Here is a 26,097-nt window from a genome sequence, read left to right on the forward strand (position 1 = left end):
CTATGTTGGCCAGGCTGGTCTTGAGCTCCTGACCTCAGGCAATCCGCCTACCTCGGCCTCCCAAAGAGCTGGGATTACAGGCGTGAGCCGCTGCGCCCGGCCAGATTATGTCTTATGAATAAAAGTGATAAGACCATATGGAATTACTGGACTAGTAGCATAGTTAAGCATTTTGTTTAAGACAACAAAGCGCATTTTGAAAATGCTGCTATCTCTCAATGCTGATAGTGTTTTTCTCCTGTGAGTGACCCAAGAATATTATAAATAGCTGGTAAAGGGAATGGAGACTTTGAGGTTGAACAAATGTTGCACTAGCTGTTTCTCGACTGAGTGTAACAGCTTCATGATTAAGGGAAAACAAAATTATTTTCTATTCCAAAGATTCATTCTATGAGGTGGCCATAAAGTCTAGAATTAGATAATAATGTTTTGTCATTCATTGTAATGCAATATTAGTAAACCATTTAAAAGATTTGCCTGGTTTCCTGACTTGGTGGCCACCTTGAATAATTCTTGCTGTCTTCTGGGAAGAACAATGGAATTTATTCCTGCCTTAAAAATCATACATCATGACTAGCCTCAGAGAATGTCCTTTTCTATTTCTAGGAGTGACTTGTAATCCTCCACACTGGTGAGAAAAAGAAAGCCTATTTCATCCCGTTAGCGATGCTGAAACCCATGATTTACTTTCTGAAGATGTCCCAGCGAGTCCCCCGTCAATTCACTGCCACATATATCCTGTTCCATAACGAGTGTGTCTTCCTTATAAATACTGCCCAGACTCTTGCCGGTTCCTCTCCCTTTGTCCTTTCATGTGAGTGGTCTTCGGCTACCTTAGCGGAAATATAGATCTGTCTCCTCCTTATCCTCTCAATTACAACAAAATAAGATTGTTTACTTTTTACGTTTACGGGATGAAAGTGCCCCATTCAGGTCAATGAAACATCAGTGCATTGCATTGACTCTGAACACTTCAGAATTTAGAGCTGCCATTGAATGCCAGCTGATGGAGATAGAGTGCATATCAGACAGGTAGATAAAGTTCAGGTTTCCTGGGGAACCAGGTATAGAGAAAAACAAGTCTGATATGAGGAAAATTGCACAATTTAGAGTAGTATTGCCATGTAAGTGATTTCTGCAAACTAGGAAAAGTAGAGCTGAAGTTATTATGTGGATAAGTCAAAAGAGGAAAGTGTGTACTTTTTCAGAAGCAGAAAAATATTCAAACTTCTTTCTTCTTTTTGGGTTTAGCAGACCCTCCAATGTGATCTTTGCCTTTGGAGTTTGGATGAGGTATAAGAAATGGGCTGATCCCTGATTCCATACTTTATTCCCCCTCCATCCTTCCCTTCCAGATAGACAATTCTACCCATCAATGAGTCACTCAATAAGTCTCAACAGCATTTGCTTTTGCTGAGATTGCTCAGTAGTTGAGGGTCCTTTGCTAGGTGAGACCAATAGGAGACAAACACCTTTTCCATGGTCTTTTTTTTTTTTTTTTTTTAGACAGAGTCTTGCTCTGTCATCCAGACTGGAGTGCAGTTGCACGATCTTGGCTCACTGCAAGCTCCACCTCCCGGGTTCAAGCAATTCTCCTGCCTCAGCCTCCCAAGTAGTTGGGATTACAGGCGTGCACCACCACACCCTGCTAACTTTTGTATTTTTAGTAGAGATGGGGTTTTGCCATGTTGGCCAAGCTGGTCTTGAACTCCTGACCTCAGGTGATCCACCTGCCTAGGCCTTCCAAAGTTCTGGGATTACAGGTGTGAGCCACCACGCCTGGCCCTTTTCCATGGTCTTTGAAAGATGATGCTTATTTCATGGTCAGTGGCTTAAAAAAATCCCCGTCCTGGTTTTCTTCAACAAACTCTCTAGTTTTCCCTTTTTACAAAAAAGATTTTGTAAAAATTAGTAATCTTAAAAATATTTTGACAAAAAGTAAAATTAAAGGGACATCTTTTCTTGGTTTTCCTTCTACGGCCCCATGTGCAGTACTTTCACCTTTAAGCAAAGAGAGTGGTTTCGATAGTCTCTCAGATTTCGACCTGATCTCACATTCTGCCATTCTACCCAGCTCTTAATTCAGTTTGCTTCCATTATCCTAACAGGCTTCCACTTATTTAGAACCTGGAAATGCTGCTATTTAACACCCTGCAACACTGACGCAAACTTATGATAGGTACCAATTACTGAAGGCCAAATGAGTAAAATGTGTAGTTTTAGGACCTTTAAAAACATCTCATTTAATCTTCCTAGCATTCTATGAGAGAGGCATGATTCCACACTTATAAACAAAGAAGGAAAGGTTGGGGATGTGAAGCATCTTGGCCAGGCTTCTGCTGCCAGTGAACAGTGGAGCTGGGACTCCAGCCCAGGCTTTCCCAACTCAGAAGACTGAACATCCAGGAGGATGTTAACTACTTGTGTCCTGTCCCAAACAACCCGGAGTTCTCAGTCGGCTTGGTTCTGCTTGTGACCTCACATCAAGAATAGCAGAGATCACCAAAGTGATGTTCACCTCTGTGTGACACTGTTGTTGTTGTTTCCTTGGCTTAAGCAAAGGAAGCACTAGTGGAGAGTCTCAGCCCTTAATCCTCCTCCCTAAGTCCCCATTTATAATAGAAATAAAAGGCTGTAAAGTCAGCTGGGCTTGGGTCCAGGCTCATCTGTGGAGGAGGCAAGCTCATGTTCCTCGCCTTCCCTTTCAATGTCCATTGTGTTGTGTCTCTGAAACACACAATGCCATTACCCTTGCCATTATCTGTATACCTCAATTTGATCATTTTGTGTGTGTATGTGTGTGTGTGTGTGTGTGGTTTGAAAAAGATTTAGTAAAACATTTCCCAACAAGTGAAAGTTCTTGGCTGGGCGTGGTGGCTCACGCCTGTAATCCCAGCACTTTGGGAGGCTGAGGTGGGCAGATCACCTGAGGTCGGGAGTTCAAGACCAGCCTGACCAACATGGAGAAATCCCATCTCTACTAAAAATACAAAATCAGCTGGGCATGGTGGTGCATGCCTGTAATCCCATCTACTCGGGGGGCTGAGACAGGAGAATCGCTTGAACCGAGGAGGCAGAGGTTGCGGTGAGCCAAGATCGTGCCATTGCACTCCAGCCTGGGCAACAAGAGCAAAACTGCATCTCAAAAAAAAAAAAAAAAAAAAAAAGTGAAAGTTCTTATATGGCATAGATATGAATTCCTTCCTCTGGTAATAATTAGGTTATTCCAGGAAGCACAATGTCATTCTTTAAATAAAAGATTTCCTGTTTAAAACTTCTCAAAGGAGCAGACCATGTTGGAGATTCTCCTTAGGTTTGGTCGGTGTATAATTCATTTTATTAAGCCATTCTTCATTTTAAGCCTTTGCTAAAAAGTTAAAAGTGTACCAAATAAAAATAAACTATTTTGTATTTAGAGAAGAGTAAAGGGAAGAAAAATGAATACTCAGTCTTTATGTAAACTCCAAGGATAGTAGGGCTTAGAGGGCTTTTTTAGTTTTATGAGAATTTGTACTACTGATTTTTGTATATTCCTGTTTTTGAGATAAATGGATCTCTGGGGAAATTGTTGAGTTACAATGGCATTTCACTGTGATCCCTGTCAAGCTCAGATCAGCTCTATAACTCAATGATGACCTGTCTCTTTGATTACTGTCCTGTAAAATGTCAGCTAAAGTTTCCCAGAGGTCATGCATGTACCATAAGGCAGAGTACTTTTCCTCAGTGCAACAGTTGCTGGCTCTCTTCATTTCGGTATATGTGCTTTAATGCAAAGTATCTAAACCTGCAGTGTGATCTGTATATGTTATCCTATTAATTGTATTATTGATCATTTTGATTATCTTGCTTGAAGATTTATTCATACTTTTTGATTTGGTAGAAACAATTTTTTTTTCTGCTTATAAAAAGGATCTAAAAGACAGGATGAGAATGATGTCCCACCAAATAGAAAATATCAATGAGATAAAAACTATTAATTGGAACCCCAAATAAATTATTTGGTTAAGAATTACAATAACTGAAATTAAAAATGTACTAGAGGTGTTAATTAGTAGATTTGAGCAGGCAGAAGAACTGATGGGCATGAATACAGATTCAGACTACATAGTATGAGAAACAACAACAAAAAGAATGAAGAAAAGTGAAGACAGCCTAAGAAACACCACCAGGTGGACCAACATGCATTATAGGAGTCCTAGAGAAGGAGTAATAGAGGAATAGAAGGAAAAGTTGAAAAAGTAATGACCAAAAATTTCCCAAATTTGATGAAATGCGTGAATCTATATATTCAAGAAGCTCAAAATACTCCAAGTAGGATAAATTCAAAGAGATCAACATGTAGACACATAATAAACTGTCAAAAAGATAAAGACTATGAGAGAATCTTGAAATCAGAGAGAAAAGCAAATCATCATATACAAGGGATCTGTAATAAGAAAAACAATGGATTTCTCATCAGAAACAATGGAAGTCAGAAGGCAATGAGTTGACATATTCAAAGTGCTGAAAGAAAAAAAAAATGTCAATCAAGAATTATGTATCCAACAAAATTATCCTTTTAAAATGAAGGAGAAAGTAAGATATTTCCACATAAACAAAAAACAAGTTTATTGCTAATAGACTGACTCTACAAGAAACAAAAAGAGAATTAAGTGATACATTAGGAAAAGTCTAACATAAAAGGCAGTAATTGAGAAATAGAGGAACATGGAAAATTCAGAAAACAAATATTAAAATGGCAGACATAGATCCTACCTTATCAATAACTAGATTAAATGTAAATAGATTACTCTCCAATTAAATTTTAGAGATTGGCAGAATGTATAGAAACTATGATATAACTATAACAGCATCCAAAAGAAAGATAGAGTGGCTATTCCAATATCAGAAAAAAAATGGACTAAGTTAAAAAAAAAAGGTCATTAGAGACAAAGAAGGACATTTTGTAATAATAAAACAGCCAATTATTCAGGAAGATATATCAATTGTAAACATGTATGCACCCAACAATAGAGTCTCAAAATACATGAAGCAAAAACTGATAGAATTAAAGGGAGAACTAACTCAACAATAATCATCAGAGACTTCAATATTCCACTTTTAATAGTGGATAAAACAATTAGTAGATCATCAAGGAAATAGGAAACTGAATAACACTATAAAACCCTAAAGAATTTCAAGCAGGGTCTCACATAGATATTTGTACACCCATGTTCATAGCAGCATCATTCACAATAGCTAAAACATGAAAGCAACCCAAGTGTCCATTGCCAGAAAAAATTGACAAGCAAAATGCAGTATATACATATAATGGGATATTATTCAGCTTAAAAGAAGTAAATTCTGATATAGTATACAATGTGGCTTAAACTTGAGGACATTATGCTAAGTGAAAAAAGCCAGGTGAAAGGAGGGAAAGGGTCAGAAAAAAATAACTATTGAATACCAGGCTTAGTACCTGGGTGACAAAATAATCTGTATGACAAACCCTCATGACACGAGTTTACCTATATAACAAACCTGCACATGTACCCCTGAACCTAAAATAAAAGTAAAAACAAAAAGAAATTGAAATTACCCTTTTCTATCAAAGTCTTTGTTCTTTATGTAAAATATTATATTTGGGAGGTATATATGTATCATAATTCTATTTTTCAAATAAGAATTAAACAACAATAATATATACATATACACATATGTATATATATACATACATATATTACATATGTATGTGAGATGAGGGTTATATTTAAAAAGTCAATCAATCACAAAAGACAAATACTGTATGATTTCACTTATATAAAGTATTTAGAGTAGTCAAAATTATAGAAAGTAGAATGGTGGTTGCTGGAGGCTGGGAGAATGGGAGTTAATGTTTGATGGGTACATAGTTTCAGTTTTACAAGATGAAAAAGTTCTAGAGATTGATGGTAGTAATGGTTGCACAACTTTATAAATGTATTTAATACCACTAACTTGTACACTTAAAATGGTTAAGGTGGTAGCTTTTATGTTGTATGTATTTTACTACAATTTTACAAATTGGAAAAAAGAAGAAATGGAAAATATGAACAGACCTATAACAAGAGATTGATTAGTGATTTTTTTTAAAAGTTTAGTATGGATATAAGGGCTTCAGAGGCATAGAGGGGAACACCAAGACACTCTGGGCCACCTCAAAGCATGTGGACAGGACAACAGTAAGGAAGTTGGCTTCACCCTAACGGAAATAAGGTAAATTCCTTTACCCATTCCATAGCAAGGCATGGGGAAATAATAACCTGCCCACCTGCTCCATATCGTCCTTCTTAGAACAAAGCCTGAGAAATAACTCCCAAGTCCCCTTAGCCAAAGCAGTGTCACTGAGAATGGGGTGATATAGTTTGAATGTTTGTCCTCTCCAAATCTTATGCTGAAATGTGAATCCCAATGTTAAAGGTGGGGCCTGGTGGCAAGTGTTTGGATCATGGGGGTGGATCTCTCATGAATGGCTTGGTGCTGTCCTCATGAGGGTGAGTGAGTTCTCAGAGATCTGGTTGTTTAAATTGTGTGGCACCTCCCCACTCTCTCTTACTCCTGCTCTTGCCATAGGATATACCAGCTCCCCATTTGCCTTCTGCCATGAGTAAAAGTTTCCTGAGGCCTCACCAGAGGCAGAGCAGATGCCTTTGCCATGCTTCCTGCACAGCTTGCAGAACTGTGAGCCAATTAAACCTCCTTCCTTACAAATCACCCAGCCTCAGGTGTTTCTTTTTAGCAACAAAAGAACAGCCTAACCCAAGGAGTAAGTGCCTGTACTTAACAATCTCCTGTTCGCTAGCCATCGACTTACTAATAATACTGATTATGCACAAAGGCCCACCAGCCACTGAGCAAAATCAGTCATATTACATATAACAGACATATTGGTGAGCACATCACATCTGGCAGCCACATACGCATATATTTAATTATGTCCATGTGGTTTAAGAAAATTAAAAACTTTCTAGTTGTTACCTTTGGTGAGTGGATGGGGGAGATTAGTGAGAGTTCCAGGCATAAAACTATGCACCATACGCTTTTATATATTTCATTACTGTGGATCTTTATATTGTGTGAAAATAGAAATGAAGATAACAAATAGGATAATTTACATATCTTTTCTGTTAAATCTAGCAAGTTTACATCCATATGAACTGAGAGTGCCAGTTCAAATTCATACTCCCTAAATAAACAAGAGGTCTTTCCATGAAACATTGATAAGAAGTCTTTACTGAAAAAGAGATATGGACACATTAAGGCAATTAGTCCCTTTATTAAGGTAAATAGCAATGTTCTTTTCTTAAAAAAGAAAGATGGAGAGGAAAAGAGGGTGAGGGAGGGGTATAGGAGAGGAAAAGGAGGTGATGGCTGGGGGAGGAAGAGGGAGGGAAGGTTAGGACATGGAGACTGGAGACCAGAGGATGAACAGGAGGATGAAGGTAGTCTAGAGGAAGGAGGTTGGGTAGGAGATTGCGAAGGGAAATTTAGGGCACATGGGGGCAAAGCAGAGTCTGAAATATTTAGTGAACTCCATGGAGATGTTTATTAGGCCCTAGCCAAAACATGTCAGTCTGGGTGTGTATCCTAATAAAAAGCTTGATAAATTTATGTATGTTTTAAGAAATGTGTTCAATTCTAGGCTTCCTTTGTCTTTAGATGCTCAAGGTATTTCAGAGCTGTCCCTGAAGAAACACACAGTCTGCCCAGCCATGGGTAACGACAGTCCTGTGCCACCCCCAAGTTACCATCTCTCACTACCAGCAAATTCCCTGTTCCCAATTCACCAAGAAACAGTCTTCAACCTAGGAGGAAAGGAGGAAGAGGAAAGAAGCATGGGGCACAGGTGGAGGGAGAGAGCACATGGTCCCTCCTTCCTCTCCTTGGGATGCTGCTCCGTGGCCCCAGCACCGCTCCCGAGAGACCTGTTCTTTCCTGGGACAAAACAACCATCAGTTTCTGGGGTTGAGTTCTTTCCTGGAAAGGCAGAAGACTGTCTGTTCTTTGTCTAAGGAAAGCCTGAAAATATCTGTATGCTTTTGTCTATCACTTCAGGACTAAATGAAGACAGATGAGCAGAGAAAGGATGGCTCGTCCATGCCTTTTATGTAAAAGAAACCTTCAGGAAGTTGTTATGAATGTTTTTGAGGTGCTGGCATGTTGGAGAGAACCAAAAAACTCTTCAATTTTGTAGTTGGCCAAGGAATAGCAAAAACCTGGTTCTGAGGCATTTAAAAATAGACAATGGAAAAAAGCAACTGGAGTGAGTTCCTGGGACTCCCTGCAGTGGTAAATTGGAGAAAGATGAGACAAGGATGCATTCCAGCAAGGGAGAGACTTACCTTTGTGTCACCATGAGCCCAACTCCTGACGCTGGGGCCCAGGCTGCCAGTTAGGGACGTCACCATTACTGGACCACAGAGGAAGCCCTACCATCCCCAGGAGAAGTCAGTTTCACACTGGAGCATTTGTGCTCCTAGTACCCTAGTTGCACGGAACTCAGAATGCAGGGACTTCTAGGTATATTATGACTTAAAACAGGAGGTTCTAGAACACATAAGCACAGGTGACCCATGGGAGTAGACATCTGTGGCTGCTCTGGAAACCAACCACAGTGAGCACCATTTTAAGTAAAAATGTTCTAAGTTACAGATGACTTGAAGGATTTACTTTGCAGAAGTCCTTAAACAATGTTTTCTACCTAATATCCTCATGCCATTTTTGGCAACTCACTAGAACAGTTTTCAGAGAAAAAGCCTCTCCAGTGATGATCTAACTTAACCCAGGCAGCTTGGTTTTCTGTCACTGTAGCATAATGTCAAAATTCCTTTTCTCCATTTATTATTCATCACATAACACCCTAAATCCTCAAGAAAACTATTTGGAAATATCTTAATATGGTACATCACTTTCAGCGTGTGCTCTATAAATGTGTTATTATTTTGAAAAGTGAATGGATGTCAAAATCCCACGAACAAGCACAGAAAGGCAGAACAGGGCTAGCAGCTTGTCTTCCCAGAATGAATATTGCGCCAACCACTGTGAAAACCTGGAACTCCAATAGTCATTCCACACACAAAAAAATCTGATGCTTAGCATACATATTTTTGGAACATCTAATAAGTTAATACTTTACATTAGTGGGGTTTTTTTACATTTATAGTAAATCTGACACATAAAGACCTCCATCCTCAGCCACCCCAACTCTGTTTGAATGGCACCTGGTGGCTTGTCTGATGAGCTGCAGCCACACTGCCACCAGCTTGCCCAGCCTCAGGCTTCTCCTCCAGGGCTTGGATAGGTAAGTAAATGAGTCCACTGACATAGTGACTCCCAGCTTCTGGAAACCAGGAAATAAATATGATTTCTAAGAGAGCTGAGAAATTAAGGCTTGAATTTGGCATAGATCTGCTTTCTTTTCCTCTTCTCACTAGCTTGTGACCAGCTGTTGGATCGGAGTTGGGTAAACTCACATCTTGCACACAGGCCTCCAGCTTCTGCTTGGTATTTATGGGGAGACACATCTCCAGCTTTGCTGAATGTGAGCCCCTACAGGATCCTGGGGCAAAGGGAAGACAAGAAGCCTGAGTGAAGCCCAGGCAGGCCTTTTGAGGGGCTTGTCTTTCTTGACAAGTGGAGGGAGGCCACAGAAACTTTCTAAGCCGTCACTGTCATGGTCCCCTCTGTGCAGGCCACTCCGGCAGCTCTGAAAGGATGGTGTTGAGGAATGCAAGGACAGGGTTGGGGAGATCTGTAGGGTGGCGATTTTATCAAACCTGCAAGAGATGATCTTGGTCTAAGGTGGCTGTTGTAGGAATAAAGAGGAGGAAAAGGATCCAGGAACAATTGAGGAGATGCAACCCACAGGGCTGGGCACTGGATGTGAATGGGAGGAGGAGGGAGAGCTGGGCTGACTGTCAGGGAGGATCCTTGGGCATGTTGGGTGAGACCAGCTGAGTCAGAGAAGAGGTGACAGGGCAGGGCCTCAGGACTAGAGCTCACCTGCTGACACAGCATAGCAGAGAACGCTGAGGGGATGAACTCAGGCAGCCAGGCAGGAAGTGTGCTGGGCCCCAGAGCCTCCCTTTGCCATTGCCTCTGAGTGACCTCCCTGGAGGAAAAAGTCACACACTTGCTTATACAAGGCTGCAATGATTTGAGAGCATAATAAATACCAAAACAGTAAAATTCCATGGTGCTACTTGCTGTCTTCCCTAGAGAAAGGAAAAGCATGGAAAAATAATGTTGGATGTGCTATCACCTAAGCAGATCAGCAACATGGCTCAAAGGTGAGCACCACTGGGCATAATGCACACTTCAATTAAATGCAAAGTTATCGTGTGCTCTTCTTTCAGAACTTTTAAATGTAAAATATAAGACACATAAGAAGAAACTCGAGAAGGAATTTCCAGCTTTTGTTAGACCTCACAGAGAGGCCTGTCCATTGTGCAAATAATCTTGCATTTGGGTGCCTATTTGCCCAGGTCTTATATTTAAAAAGATATTTACTATGGTCTGAATGTTTGTGATCACAGCCCCCCAAATTCATACGTTGAAACCTAATCCCTAATGTGGTGGTATTAAGAGGTGGGGCCCTTGGGAGGTGATTAAGTCATAACACTCCACCCTCATGGATGGGATTAATGCCTTCCTAAAAGAGTCCTAAGGGAGCTTATTTGCCTCTTCCATCAGGTGAGGACACAGGTAGAAGGTGTCAACTATGAGGAATGGACCTTCACCAGACACCAAATCTGCTATTTCCTTGATCTCGGACTTCCTAGCCTCCATCACTGTGAGCAATAATGTTATTTGTAAATTACACAGTCTAAAGTATTTTGCAGCCAAAACAGACTAAGAAAGAATATTGTAAGGATTCAAACAAAGGGAGGGATGGTCAAAGCTACATGCAATACCAAAAGCCTGAAAGGACAAAGGTACCTGATCTTAGCTATAATGTTAATCTGGGCATCCTTCCCCTAGGGATGATCCAATTCATGATCCACTAGGCAGAAGACAAACACTGATTGACAGGTGTGTGCACTTAATTCCTTCTCTCTCTCAGTGTCACGGCAAATCCTCATGCATAGAGGTCACATTTTATTCCTTTACCTCCAAAGGAATAGACACACACTAAATACCTTTAGATTGCATCATTTCCATTTAATGCTGGTCCTGATATTAAGGAATTTAAGAAGAGAGTAGGAGAAGGAGGTGAAATAAGCTTCCTGCTTTCACAGCAGGTAACATGTTTCTTGGTACATGGATTAAAATCAGGATTTTCTTTAACAATAAAATAGATTTCCTGTAAAGTCTTTATGTAAAACAGTCTATGCAGAGACCTTTAATAAATTGATAATGTATGGCCAATATTTCAGTAATTTTTCTTGATTTGAATTTTCTGCATTAATTTCTTACAATAAACATGTAATGTTTTACACAAATTATTTCAATAGGAGAAATAGTAAATCATTTAGTCGGTCAAAACTTGATGAACCTAAATGTTTTCATGACTACAAATGTGTCCAAGAGGCAACACATCCTGCAATGTTACCCACCTTACAACACAAAAGCCCACATAACCAGGATATGATTTGAATTTTTAAATATTTATTTTGAAATTTTAAGTTATAAGCAGTTGATACCCAAATATTTCCTAATTTAACTGGCATAAGTATTTTTATTTTTATCTACAATCTTACATCAGAACTATCAGATTTGTTTTTATGTGTTTTTCATGCTTAACAGCCGAGACATCCCTGCTGCAAAGCCTGATTTTTGGCTAGAAAATCTTTTGCCCATATCAAAAACACAGTATATTTTTTCAATAATTATTTCCTGATAATCTACTTTGTGCCAGGAACTGGAATTTGACATAAGACTCCACACCAACATATTTTCAGTCTTCTGGGAAGATGGCATCTGACCAGGCAAGAACTACCCGGACCGATGGTTTCTGCTGGAGGGAGAACTAGAGGTGGTTTGGGGCACACAGAGGGGAAGCCCTCATCTGGTCTTCGGGGCAGGGTGGTGGAGACAAACAGGCAGAGGCAGCCATGTTCACATTAGTCAGGGTAAAGAGCACATCCCTGGGGAACTTTTTTATACCCAGGTACAGTCACCATGGGGAGTGACGGCTGGGACGTGGGGGACCACGGAGTCGCCAGCCAAGTCGGGAAGGGTGTTTGGATTTCTCAGGAAGACATCGCGGGCCACCCAGAGAAGGGCAGGACACAGGGCACGAGGACATGAGGAAGGAGGCTCATGCCCACCAAGCACAGGGCCCGGCTGAGACCGGTGAGGGCAGATGGGAGCCTGAGCAGGTACAGGGTCAGGAGTTACAAAGATAGTGGTCAGGTTCCTAGAGCTCAGGCATTCAGCTGGCGTGGAGGGGAAGTCCACTGGGGCAGCTGGAGGCACAAGAGAGAAGAGCTGGATGTCCCTGAGGCCAGCATCTGAATGAGAGCAGAGCTCGTGGAGACACAGCAAAGTTAAACGAAAGCCTACCAAGGTAGGAGCGAAAGGTATTAGGCAAGAGAAGACAACATAAGAAGTAAAAGTGATAAGTTCACTGATTTATACACTAACTCACACTAAGGATAGGAACTGTGCAGTGTTGATCCACGCCTAGAGGTGGAAGTTATCTAAGCCAGCAGTCCCCAACTTTTTGGGCACCAGGAACCAGTTTCATGAAAGACATTTTTCCACTGACCAGGTGCAGGGGCTTGTGGGGGGATGGTTTTGGGATGATTCAAGTGCAGTACATTTATTGTGTACTTTATTTCTATTATTACTACATTGCAATATATAATGAAATAATTATACAACTTACCTTAATGTTGAATCAATGGGAGCCCTGAGCTTGTTTTCCTGAAAGCTGATGGTCCCATCTGGGGGTGAGAGGAGACAGTGACAGATCATCAGGGATTAGATTTTAATAAGGAGTGCACAACCTAGATCCCTCACATGTGCTGTTCACAATAGGATTCACACTTCTATGAGAACCTAATGCCACCACTGATCTGACAGGAGGCAGAGCTCTGGAGGTAATGCAAGCGATGGGGAGCAGCTGTAAATACAGATGAAGCTTCACTCACTTGCCCACTGCTGACCTCCTGCTGTGCAGCCTGTCTCTTAACAGGCCACAGACCACTCCATGGCCCAAGGATTGGGGACCCATGATCTAACCCAATAACTCTCACATGCTGCAACCCTGGCCACAGGGAAAGTGACAGGACTTAGGGCTAGAGGAATAACTTCAGCAGAGGAAGTGGCTCCTCAGCTGGGTTGAAAACATGCAGGGATTTCTGGCAGGCCTGAACCTGGAGGTGCAGGATGATGCTGCAGAGAGGGAGATGCTTATCTCATCATGCAGGGAGTGAACGCTAGTGACTGGTTGAGGCAGTTTGAGCAGGACTTTTTACCTGGTGGAAGGCAAAGGAATCCAGTGTCTTCAGACCCCTCAGGCAGGAGGGGGTCCAAGGGAACATACACCAACCACAGCCCCCTTTCCACCATGGCCTGCAAGAGGAGAGGTCACGTGGACCTCTTGCTCTTGGCAGAAACTTCTCTCTACTTCCTTGATCATGAAAGTTTTGTTGCAAAGTCAACAAGACTAAAGCATGTGCTTGTGACTTGGTTGTTCCACATTCTAAAACAAGATTCTCAACTTCTTGACATGGAATCAAGTTTATTGACAAAACGCATTACACAGACCTCCTTTTGAAGAGCCATGGTTCTTCACGGTTTCCTATTGTTGTATAACGTATTACCACAAACTTAGCTGCTTAAAACAACCCACACTTATTATCTCATAGGTTCTGTGGGTCAGGAGTCTGGGCATGGCTTAGCAGAGTCCTCTGCTTAAGGTTTGACCAGGCTGCAATCAAGGTGCTGGCTGGGGCTGTGATCCCATTTGAGCTTGAGATTCTTTTCCAGGCTCACTGGTTGTTGGTGGAATTCAGTTCCTGGCAGTTATAGAATGGAGGCCTCCAACTCCTAGAGGCTGCATGGCAGTTGCTGCAACGTAGTCCTCTACACTCATGGCAGTTTGCTTCTTCAAGATGAACAGAAGATAATCTCAGCATTTTGAGTCTCCAATCCTTAGATGCCCCTTTAAAGGGCTCACCTGATTAGGTCAGGCCCACCCAAGATAATCTCCCTTTTGATTAACTTAAAGTACATTGATTATGGACTCGCTTTATGCCCCAAATCCCTTCTCTTTTGCCATATAACATAACCTACTCACAGGTATGACATCTCATATTCACAGGCCCCTCATGGAAAAGAAGGAATGGGAGGAGGGATATATATGAGTGTGACTCATTGAGAGGCATCTTCGAATTCTGCCAACCACATCTGGGCTTTACCACTTTGTATACCCAGTTTGAAGGAAAAATAAGAGAGGGCACATATGGTTGGAACAGCAAAGAAAAAACAAGAAATTAAAGCAGCTTTTCAAAAGAGGGGTGTGGTGCCTGGGGTGAGGTGCCGGAAGGGCTAGGATGAGGAAAATAGGAAACCTCATGTGAAGCTTCGTTTCTCTGTGCATGTCCATAGAGCCTTGGCCGATATTCTCAGATCTCATCTAATTCCTACTCCACTCTCTCTGCCATGTGTGAAGTATGAAAGTGCTGGGAGAGACACAGACTTATACATTTTACTGTTATGTGCTTTTTATATTTTTATATTTATCTACATAATAACTTTCCGTTTCAGGTAGTCGACTATGAAAAAGTAAAAACCACGTTTTCTGAAGCTTATTGATAATTACCATGGAATGCAAACCCTTTATTCTCTAGATAATCTACTAATTGACTCCAATTTATTCATTCTATTTATTTACTCACTGTGGTAGCCAGCTTCCAAAATGGCTCCCAGTGATCCTTACTTCCTGGCATGTGTGCCCTCACGTGGTTGCCTCTCAGCTGAATAGAGATGACCACAATGGGATATGGTGGAAATGATGGTTGATGATTTCCAAGGTAAAGTGATAAAACACAAGAGGCTTCTGTCTTGCTGTCTCTAGGATGGCTCACTTGAGGGGAAGCAGGCCGCCATGTTGTGATGCCACTCAAGCCGCCCATGCAGAGGTCAACACTGGGAGGGACTGAGCCCTCCTGACAGTAACCAGCACCATGTGAGCAAGTCCTCTTGGAAACATATCTTCTGGCCTTGGCCAAGCATTCAGATGACCAAAGCCCTTGCCAACATCTTGACTAAAACTTATGAAAGACTCCAAACCAGAACAACTCAATTCAGCAGCTTCTGAATTTCTCATCCACAGAAACTGAGATAATGATTTTTTATAATTTAGGCAACTAAATTTTAGAGTAATTTGTTAGGCAGCAATAAATGCTTAAATATATACTGACCTTCTATTGTTTGCCAGGCCTGGGTCTGGATAGAGAAAGAACAGAGATGGCAACTTCCCTGCTGGTATAGCGTCTCTGAAGTGGAGTGTCTTTGGGTGAGCTGTGGAGGCTCTGGTGGAAATGTCAGCTGGAGCAGTAAGAGAAGAGTCTAGATGTTCTGAGTGTATAGGGCTGCTGGGGTAAGAGGGTGGCATCAAACCAGCTCCCCCCCACCCACTAAATCTAATACAATTTTATTTTTTAAAAAGTCCACTCTATTCAAACGTTAGAGCAGGAGGTGTTCAGAGGCAAACAGACATTTTTAGAAATTATGCGTCTCATACTCCATGAGGCTAACATGTCACCTCCCTCATCAAAGCAGCCTAGGGGAAGAATGTGAAAGGTCAAATTCTAAAAATCTCTAATACTTCCCCAAATTTGAAGGGAAAACAACTGAGGGAGGGAACACACTTACTAAAACAAAATACATGAATGTCCCTCTAATGGTGACTCCTCCCTAACAACTACATACCGGCAAAGCAAACCAAAGCTGGACAGTAGTTAAAGCGGTAAAAACAGATTTTCTTCAGGACTGCAACAGGGAAAGAGAGATCGCACTGTAGAACTGGACTCAATTCTGAACACAGTGAGGATAAGTGGGAATAAGCCAGGAGCAGGGTGGAGGTCAGTGGATGGGAAATTCCTAAGAAGACATCAGAGGAAAGGGGCCTCCTGGTTAAACAGATTCAACAGGATTCTTGCTGAAGGCAGGCCAGGATAATCACATATTACTTGGGGTGGATGCTGGAGGATGAGGAATTTGATTGGATATTGAGAGTGATCAGGTATGAGGGGTGGGGAATATCTCTCTAAACTGACTTAGCAAGATTCTCACTAAAACTCAGCAATGCAGGCCCAAGAAGGACGAAAGCCAAGGTTGAGGCCTAGAGGGCTTAGATGAGCCTAACTAAAGTTTAGTCAAGGAGAGTCTTTGGCATTACTCAGAAAAGGAAAGAATAAGTGCCCAGATTTCATCAGTTTCTTTTTTCATGCTTTGAGAAAAAGGGAAAGAACATTTGAGGCTGGAACTAGCAAGAAGAAATAATTAAAACACCGCAACAGCTGGCAGTGGGATTGTGGATCAAGCTTGAGTGTGGATCAAGCTTGATTTATATAAAATCAAGTTCAAGAATGCCTCTCCCTGCTGGAGATTTAATCATGTTTGGGAAAGGTTTCCCCAAATCCCAAATTTCCCCTTTTTCTCTTCTCTGTTTGATGGGGTTGCAGGGAGGAAGTTTCTGCTGAGGAGAGGCAAGATAAAGGGGAGAAAGTGGAGGTTGAGGGTGGAGAGGAAAAAAATTGTTAGTATTGTTTGGATCAGTAGTAAAATTTCTGAGGCTCTCACTACATTGGGAAGGAATAATTTAAAAACTGAGCCATTTATCACCACCCATTAAATCAGGGGCCTGGGAACTGACACTCATAAAAATTAAAATAAATAAATATTGAATTAATGTCTGCTAAACTTTTTTTTAATCAAGGTAATTAATGAATGAACTAATACCTCTCTACTTCTGAATAATTTCCTTGGTTTCAATTTCATTTAATTCTGCTCTGATCTTTGTTATTTTGTTTCTTCTGCTAGCTTTGGGATTGCTTTGTTCTTGCTCTTTTTAGTTCCTTGAGATGTGACACTAGGTTGTTAATTCGTGATTTTTTTTTTTTAGAGGCAGGGTCTTGCTATGTTGCCCAGGCTGATCTGAAACTCCTGGGCTCAAGCAATCCTCCTGCCTTAGTCTCCCAAAGTGCTGGGATTACAGAGTGAACTATTTTTTTGAAGTAGGCATTTAATGCTATAAATTTTCCTCTTAGCACTGCTTTTGCTGAATTCCAGAGGTTTTACTATGTTGTGTCTCCATTTTCATTTGTTTCAAAACATTTTAAAATTTCCATCTTAATTTAATTATTAATTCAAAGATCATTTAGAAATGTGTTGTTTACTTTTCAGGTATTTGTGTAGTTTCACAAGTTCCTCTTGGTATTGATTTCCAGTTTTATTCTGCTATGGTCTGAGAAGATACTTGATACGATTTCAATTCTTTAAACTATACTTTAAGTTCTGGGATACATGTGCAGAACATGCAGGTTTGCTACATAGGCATACATGTGCCGTGGTGGTTTGCTGCACCCATCAACCCATCATCTACATTAGGTATTTCTTTTTTAAAAATTTATTGAGACTTGTTTGATGAACTAACACATGGTCTATCTTGGAGCATGTACCATGTGCCGATGAGAAGAATTTATGTTCTGCAGTTGTTAGGTAGAAGGTTCTGTAAATGTTTATTAGGTCCATTTAAAGTCCAACTTAAGTCCAGTGTTTCTTTGTTAATTTTCCGTTTTGATAATCTGTCTAGTGTTGTGAGTGGGGTATTGAAATCCCCTCCCCACAGCTTATGATTTATTGCTGTCTATCTCTTTCTTTAGGTCTAGTAATATTTGTTTTATGATTCTGGGTGCTCCAGTGTTAGATGCATATATATTTAGGATTGTTATCCACTTGTTGAAGTGATCCTTTTATCATTATGTAAGACCTTCTTTGTCTTTTTTTATTCTGTTTTTTATTTAAAGTCCATTTCATCTGACACAAGTATAGCTACTTCTGCTCACCTCTGATTTCCATTTGCTTGGAATATTTTTTCCATCTCTTTACCTTCAGTTTATAAGCATCTTTATCAGTATGGTTAATTTCTTGTAAGCAGCATATAGTTGGTGCAGGCTTTTCTTATCTATTTTACCCATCTGTATCTTTTAAGTGGAGCACTTGGCCCATTTATATTCAACATTAATATTGATATGTGAGGTTTCATTCCTGACATAATGTTGTTATCTAGTATTTTTTGTGGGTTTTTTTTTTTCTTAATCTGCTTGTCTTTGTGGTCTAGAACCAAAAACGAGCCTGAATTCAAAGCAAACCTAAGCAAAAAGAACAAAGCTAGAAGCATCACATTACCTGAGTTATACTACAAGGCTACACTAACCAAAACAGCATGGTCTGGTATAAAAATAAATGTACAGATGAATGGAATAGAATAGGAGCCCAGAAATAAAACCACATATCTAAAGCCAGCTGATCTTTGACAAAGTTGACAAAAACATACACTGGGGGGAAAGACACCCTTTTCAATAAATGTGGCTGGGAAAACTGGATTGTCACATGCAGAAGAATGAAACTGGACTCCCTAATACCCACCATATACAAAAATAAATTCAAGCCTATAGTCCCAGCTAATCAGGAGTCTGAGGCAGGAGGTTGAGATGGCAGTGAGCCATGATCCTGCCACTATACTCCAGCTTGAGTGACAGAGCAAGACCCTACCTCAAAAATAAAAAAAAAAACTCAAGATGGATTAAAGACTTAAATATAAAAGCAGAAACTAAAAAAATTATAAGAATTCCTAGGGAAAACTTTTCTGGTCAAAGCAAAGAATTCCTGACTAAGACATCAAAAGCACAGGAAACAAAAACAAAAATTGACAAATGAAACTTAATTAAACTAAGAAGTTTTTGCACAGCAAAAGAAATAATCAACAGACTGAACAATCTGCAGAACAAGAGAAAATATTTGCACACTATACATCCAATAGGAGAGTAATATCCAGAATTTACAAGAGGTTCAAACAACTCAACAAAAACCTCTCAACTCTATTAAAAAGTGGGCAAAGATTTTGCCACATTTTCTTAATCCAGTCTATCATTGTTGGACATTTGGGTTGGTTCCAAGTTTTTGCTATTGTTTTGGAATACTATGCAGCCAGAAAAAATGATGAGTTCATGTCCTTTGTAGGGACATGGATGAAGCTGGAAACCATCATTCTCAGCAAACTATCGCAAGGACAAAAAACCAAACACCGCATGTTCTCACTGATAGATGGGAATTGAACAATGAGAACACATGGACACAGGAAGGGGAACATCACACACTGGGGCCTGTTGTTGGTGGGGGGCGGGGGGAGGGATAGCATTAGGAGATATACCTAATGTTAAATGACGAGTTAATGGGTGCAGCACACCAACATGGCGCATGTATACATATGTACTAACCCTGCATGTTGTGCACATGTACCCTAAAACTTAAAGTATAATAAAAAAAGTGTCAACTATGACAATATCATACACTAATTTGACTGCCCTAAAAATCTCCTGTAATCCACATATTCTTCCCTTTCTTCTTCCCCCGAACCCCTGTTAATCACTGATCTTTTAATTGTCCCTATAGTTTTGCCTTTTCCAAAATGTCCTATAGTTGTAATTATACAGTATGTAACCATTTCGGATAGGCTTCTTTGATTTAGCAATATATATTTAAGGTTCCCCCATATCTTAAAAAAAAAAGCAGTGTTATTGAGGTAGAATTGGCATAAAATAAAGTACACGTGTCAAATATTTTTTTAAAAAGTGGGCAAAGACTATGAATAGGCATTTTTTCAAAAGAAGACATCCAAATAGCCAAAAAGTATATGGACAAATGCTCAAGATCACTAATCATCAAATTAAAACCATAATAAGATATCACCTTATACCAGTTAGAATGGCTATCAGTTAAAGTCAAACAATAACCAATGTTGGCAAGGATGCAGAGAAAAAGGGACGCTTAGACATTGTTGGTGGGAACATAAATTAGTACAACCTCTATGGAAAATAGTATGGAGATTTCTCAAATAACTAAAAATACAGCTATCACTTGATCCTGTGATCACAATACTGGGTATCTACCCAAAAGAAAATAAATCATTGTATCAAAAAGACACCAGAACTCATATGCTTATCATAGCACTATTCACAATTGCAAAGATATGGAATCAATCTAAGTGTTCTTCAATGGATAACTACATAAGGAAAATGTGAGATACACACACACACACACACACACACACACACACACAGTGGAATAGTCTTCAGCCATAAAAAAAGAATGAAATCACGTTTTCTTCAACATGGATGGAACGGGAGGCCATTATCTTAAGTGAAACAACTCAGACACAGAAAGTCAAATACCTCATGTTCTCACTTCTAAGTGGACACTAAATAATGTGTACATGCGGACATAGAGAGTGGAATAATAGACACTGGAGACTTAGTAGGGTGGGAGGATGGGAGAGGAATGAGGGATGAGAACTTACTTAGTGGGTGTAATGTACATATCTGGGTGATGGTTACACTAAAAATCCAGACTTCATTGCTACGCGATATAACCATGTAACAAGACTGCACTTGTATCCCTTAAATTTACACACAAAAAATAATAATTTCCTTAAGCGAGGCCCAGAAAGACAAATACTGCGTGATTTCACTTATATGTAGAATCTTAAAAAGTTGAACTTGCAGGGCATGGTGGCGCACACCTGTAATCCCAGCTACTTGTGAGGCTGGAGACAGGCGAATCGCTTGAACCCAGGTCGCAGAGGTTGCAGTGAACTGAGATTGCACCATTGCATTCCAGCCTCGGCAACAAGAGCAAAACTCCATCTCAAAAAAAAAAAAAAAAAAGGTTGAACTCATAGAAGAATAAAGTAAAATGGTGGTTACCAGGGTGTGAGGTTGCAGAGGTGGATGGGGAAAAGGGAGACTTTTGTCCAAGATTACAGAGTTTCAGGTAGGTAAGAGGAATAGGTTCTGGTGATTAATTGCACAGATGGCAACCATAGTTAATAGTCATGTATTGTATATTTCAAAATTGCTAGGAGTGGACTTTAGATGTTCCTACCACAACAAAATTATAGGTACTTGAGGCTGGGTGTGATGGCTCACACCTGTAATCCCAGCACTTTGGGAGGCCTAGGTGGGTGGATCACCTAACGTTAGGAATTCAAGACCAGCCTGGCCAACATGATGAAACCCCGTCCCTACTAAAAATACAAAAATCAGCTTGCAGTTTGCTGAGATGGCACAACTGCACTCCAGCCTGGGCAACAGAGCAAGATTCTGTCACAATAATTTAAAAAAAAAAAGTATTTACCAGAATTTTTGAATAACATTCTACTAAAGTAACTTTAGAAATATTTATAATACAATTTAAGAGTTAGTTAAAAGATGCCCGTTATTTCTATTTAGTGATATACTAGAAGCTGTAGTGCTTCCAGGATTACAGATAAGTGAGAGGCATGATATTAAAATGGACAAGAGTCAACATGTATGTATTTTTTTTCATTTTTTCAGATGATTTACGAACAAAGTTAAAGCAGTGTCCCAGCCTAACCAGTAGTCTCACAAAGTCAGGTTTATTTGATTCATTGCAACAAGGAGTCCATTCACAGGAAAAACAAAGGAAAAGATTTAGTAATTCCAGGACTCTCAAGAAGGATGAAATTTAGTCAAAATTTAAACACACAGGTTTTTGATAGGCTCAGAATAAAGCAGAGCTATATGTAAAAGGTCATCACCACGTTTGGACTGGAAAATGGGCCCAGGGTTTTATGTTCTTGGAAACTACAAAGTTAAAAGAGATGTAAAAAGTTGTGTCTGTAAACCTCTGTGCTGAAGCTCTGCACCAGGGTTGGAAATTGAGGCTGCTTCTCTGTGTCAAAGTGACTTCGATCCCCCAGGCAAGAGTGGGATGTTTCATTCATACTGATTTAATTTCAAATAGCAAAGCTCCTGGCAGTCTATAATTTTTGAGAACAAAATTCCTCCATAGTAAGAAACCAGTAGTCACTCAAAGAGAGGGTTGTTAATGGCATTTCACAGCTGTGGCTTGTTCACAGAAGACAAGTCGTCTGCTCTAAATTTGCAGCTGGCTTTATCTGTGTCTGTTATCCCAGCTTGACGAAAGTCCAGACTGATTTTTACTTTCTCAGCCTGAATTAATTTTTACTTTCTCAGTAATTATAAAACTTCAGAAAATTGTTAGCACCAAAAAAGAGTTTTCAGCAAGGAGCCAGGTGAGAAAATAGAGTCAAAACTTGATAGTATTTGAGTTTGACAAACCTAACAAAAACAAACAATGGGGAAAGGACTCCTTAGTCAATAAATGGTGCTTAATGGGCTAGCCACATGCAGAAGATTGAAACTGGATCCCTTCCTTACACCATATACAAAAATGAACTCAAGATGGATTACAAACTTAAATGTAAAACCCAAAACTATAAAAACCCTGGAAGACAACCTAGGCAATACCATTCTGGACATAGAATAGGCAAAGATTTTATGATGAAGACACCAAAAGCAATTGCAACAAAAGCAAAAGTTGACAAATGGGATCTAGTTAAACTAAAGCGCTTCTGCACAGCAAAGGAAACTACAAACAAAGTCAACAGACAACCTACAGAACGGGAGTAAATTTTTGCAAACTATTCATATGACAAAAGTCTAAAATCCAGCATCTATAAAGATCTTAAATAAATTTACAAGAAGAAAAAACAATTCCATGTGGGCAAAGGACATGAAAAGACACTTTTCATACATGTGGCCAACAATCATGTGAAAAAAAGCTCAACATCAATGATCATTAGAGAAATGCAAATCAAAACCACAATGAGATACCATCTAACACCAATCAGAATGGCTACTTTTAAAAAGTCAAAAAGAAAAAACAAAAAAACCTGCTGGCAAGTTTGCAGAAAAAAGGTGATGCTTATACCCTGTTGGTGGGAGTGTAAATTAGTTCAACCATTGTGGAAGACAGTGTTACAATTCCTCAAAGACCTAAAAACAGAACTACCAGGCCAGGCGCGATGGCTCATGCCTGTAATCCCAGGCCAAGGTGGGTGGATCACCTGAGGCCAGGAGTTCGAGGCCAGCCTGGCCAATGTGGTGAAACTCCGTCTCTACTAAAAATACAAAAATTAGTAGGGCATGGTGGCGCACACCTGTAATTCCAGCTACTTGGGGGCTAAGGCAGGAGAATCGCTTGAACCCAGGTGGTAGAGGTTGCAGTGAGCTGAGATCGTGCCACTGCACTCCAGTCCAGGCAAGATTCCAAAACAAAAAAAAACCATTCAACCCAGCAATCCCATTACTGGGCATATACCCAAAGGAATATAAATCATTCTATTATAAAGACACATGTATGCATATGTTCATTGCAGCACTATTCACAATAGCAAAGACATGGAATCAACCTAAATGCCAATCAATGGTAGACTGGATAAAGAAAATGTGCTACATGTACACAATGGAATACCACACCGCCATAAAAAAGAATGAGATTATGTCCTTTGCAGGGACATGGATGGAGCTGGAGGCCATTATCCTTAGCAGACTAATGCAGGAACAGAAAACCAAATACCACATGTTCTCACTTATAAGTGGGAGCTAAATGATGAGAACACATGGACACATAGATGGGAACAACACCCACTGGGGCCTATTGGAGGGTGAAGGATGGGAGGAGGGAGAGGATCAGGAAAACTGTTGAATACTAGGCTTAATACCTGGGTGATGAAATAATCTGTACACTAACCTCCGTGACACAAATGTACCTATACAACAAACCTGCACATGTACCCTGACCTTAAAAGTTAAATTTTAAAAAACTAAGTTAAAAATTAAAAAAAAAGAAAACATCACTAAGGGAAATACTATTTAAAACAACAAAAATATTAAGAGCCTAAAAGTTAACTGAACAAAAAAACACATAGTGTTTACAGGAAGAAAATTAACATTTTTACTGAGAATATAAAAGAAGTCAAGAATAAATAGAAAGATTACCATGGTTTTTGATTAATAGAGTCTCAATTCTCCCTCAAATATATGTCTAAATTCCATGATATTCCCAATTAAATCTAAAGAAGAATTTTAAGAGTTTTAATAGACTAATTCGAGTTTGTGGAGAGGAGAAAATCTATGAATAGTAAAGAATTTTTTTTTTCTCTTTTCAATTTCTTTTTTTTTTTTTTTTTTTTTTTAGTATTTACTGATCATTCTTGGGTGTTTCTCGCGGAGGGGGATTTGGCAGGGTCATAGGACAATAGTGGAGGGAAGGTCAGCAGATAAACAAGTGAACAAAGGTCTCTGGTTTTCCTAGGCAGAGGACCCTGCGGCCTTCCACAGTGTTTGTGTCCCTGGGTACTTGAGATTAGGGAGTGGTGATGACTCTTAATGAGCATGCTGCCTTCAAGCATCTGTTTAACAAAGCACATCTTGCACTGCCCTTAATCCATTTAACCCTGAGTGGACACAGCACTTGTTTCAGAGAGCACGGGGTTGGGGGTAGGGTTGTAGATTAACAGCATCCCAAGGCAGAAGAATTTTTCTTAGTACAGAACAAAATGGAAGCTCCTATGTCTACTTCTTTCTACACAGACACAACAACAATCTGATTTCTCTATCTTTTCCCCACATTTCCCCCTTTTCTATTCGACAAAACCGCCATTTTCATCATGGCCCGTCCTCAATGAGCTGTTGGGTACACCTCCCACACGGGGTGGCGGCCGGGCAGAGGGGCTCCTCACTTCCCAGAAGGGGCGGCCGGGCAGAGGCGCCCCCCCACCTCCCGGACGGGGCGGCTGGCCGGGCGGGATCTGCCCCCCACCTCCCGGACGGGGCGGCTGCCGGGCGGAGACGCTCCTCACTTCCCAGACGGGACAGCTGCCGGGCGGAGGGGCTCCTCACTTCTCAGACGGGGCGGCGGGGCAGAGACGCTCCTCACCTCCCAGACGGGGTTGCGGCCGGGCAGAGGTGCTCCTCACATCCCAGACGGGGCGGCAGGGCGCGCTCCACACATCTCAGATGATGGGCGGCCGGGCAGAGAAGCTACTCACTTCCTAGACAGGATGGCGGCCGGGAAGAGGCGCTCCTCACTTCCCAGACGATGGGCGGCAAGGCAGAGACGCTCCTCACTTCCCAGACGGGGTGGCGTCCGGCCAGAGGCTGCAATCTCGGCACTTTGGGAGGTCAAGGCAGGCAGCTGTGAGGTGGAGGTTGTAGCAAGCCGAGATCACACCACTGCACTCCAGCCTGGGCAACATTGAGCACTGAGTGAACGAGACTCCGTCTGCAATCCCGGCACCTCGGGAGGCCGAGGCTGGCGGATCACTCGCAGTTAGGAGCTGGAGACCAGCCCGGCCAACACAGCGAAACCCCGTCTCCACCAAAAAAATACGAAAACCAGTCAGGCGTGGCGGCGCGCGCCTGCAATCGCAGGCACCCGCAGGCTGAGGCAGGAGAATCAGGCAGGGAGGTTGCAGTGAGCCGAGATGGCGGCAGTACAGTCCAGCTTCCACTCCGCATCAGAGGGAGACCGTGGGGAGACGGGAGACGGGAGGGGGAGGGGGAGGGGAGAGGGAGAGGATTTTTTGAAGCAGGACAATAGGAGTGACTACTTTAAAGATATTTATAGAGCATTTTGCAATAATCAAGCCAGACCTTTGTACACAAGAGAATTCAGGGTATGCTAAATTCAGGGTATGCTAAATAAAGATGGCCTTTCAACTAGTGTGGAAAAGATGAGTGACCCCAAAACTGTATTGGCACAAGGGATGGTTGCTCACTTGGGAAAAAGTAAACTTCAGTCCGTGTATCCTTTAGAAATATAAATGGAAATAAACTAAAAAGCTAAATAAAGCAGACAAGTATTTACATATTAGAAGAAAATATAAGATGAAAATGTTTTGATTTTGGAATAGTGAAGAACTTCAGCAAGTCAAAGACCTCAGAAGTCCTAAAAAAACTAAAATATTTGACAAAACAAATCTATAAAGCATTTATTAGACGGTATACAATATACATA

At 40.8% G+C, this 26,097-nt stretch overlaps 1 long non-coding RNA gene across 1 annotated transcript; it reads left to right on the top strand.

Annotated features, from left to right (window-relative positions):
- The first annotated feature begins 2,282 nt into the window (after positions 1-2,282).
- On the top strand, positions 2,283-11,351 carry LOC117977276 (uncharacterized). Its single transcript, XR_004668319.3, has 3 exons — positions 2,283-6,234; positions 7,156-7,300; positions 7,678-11,351. It is a non-coding gene; the product is annotated as an uncharacterized LOC117977276 (long non-coding RNA).
- The last annotated feature ends 14,746 nt before the right edge of the window (positions 11,352-26,097 follow it).

This window comes from Pan paniscus, chromosome 21 (genome assembly GCF_029289425.2).
Source record: "Pan paniscus chromosome 21, NHGRI_mPanPan1-v2.0_pri, whole genome shotgun sequence".
Taxonomy (NCBI): domain Eukaryota; kingdom Metazoa; phylum Chordata; class Mammalia; order Primates; family Hominidae; genus Pan; species Pan paniscus.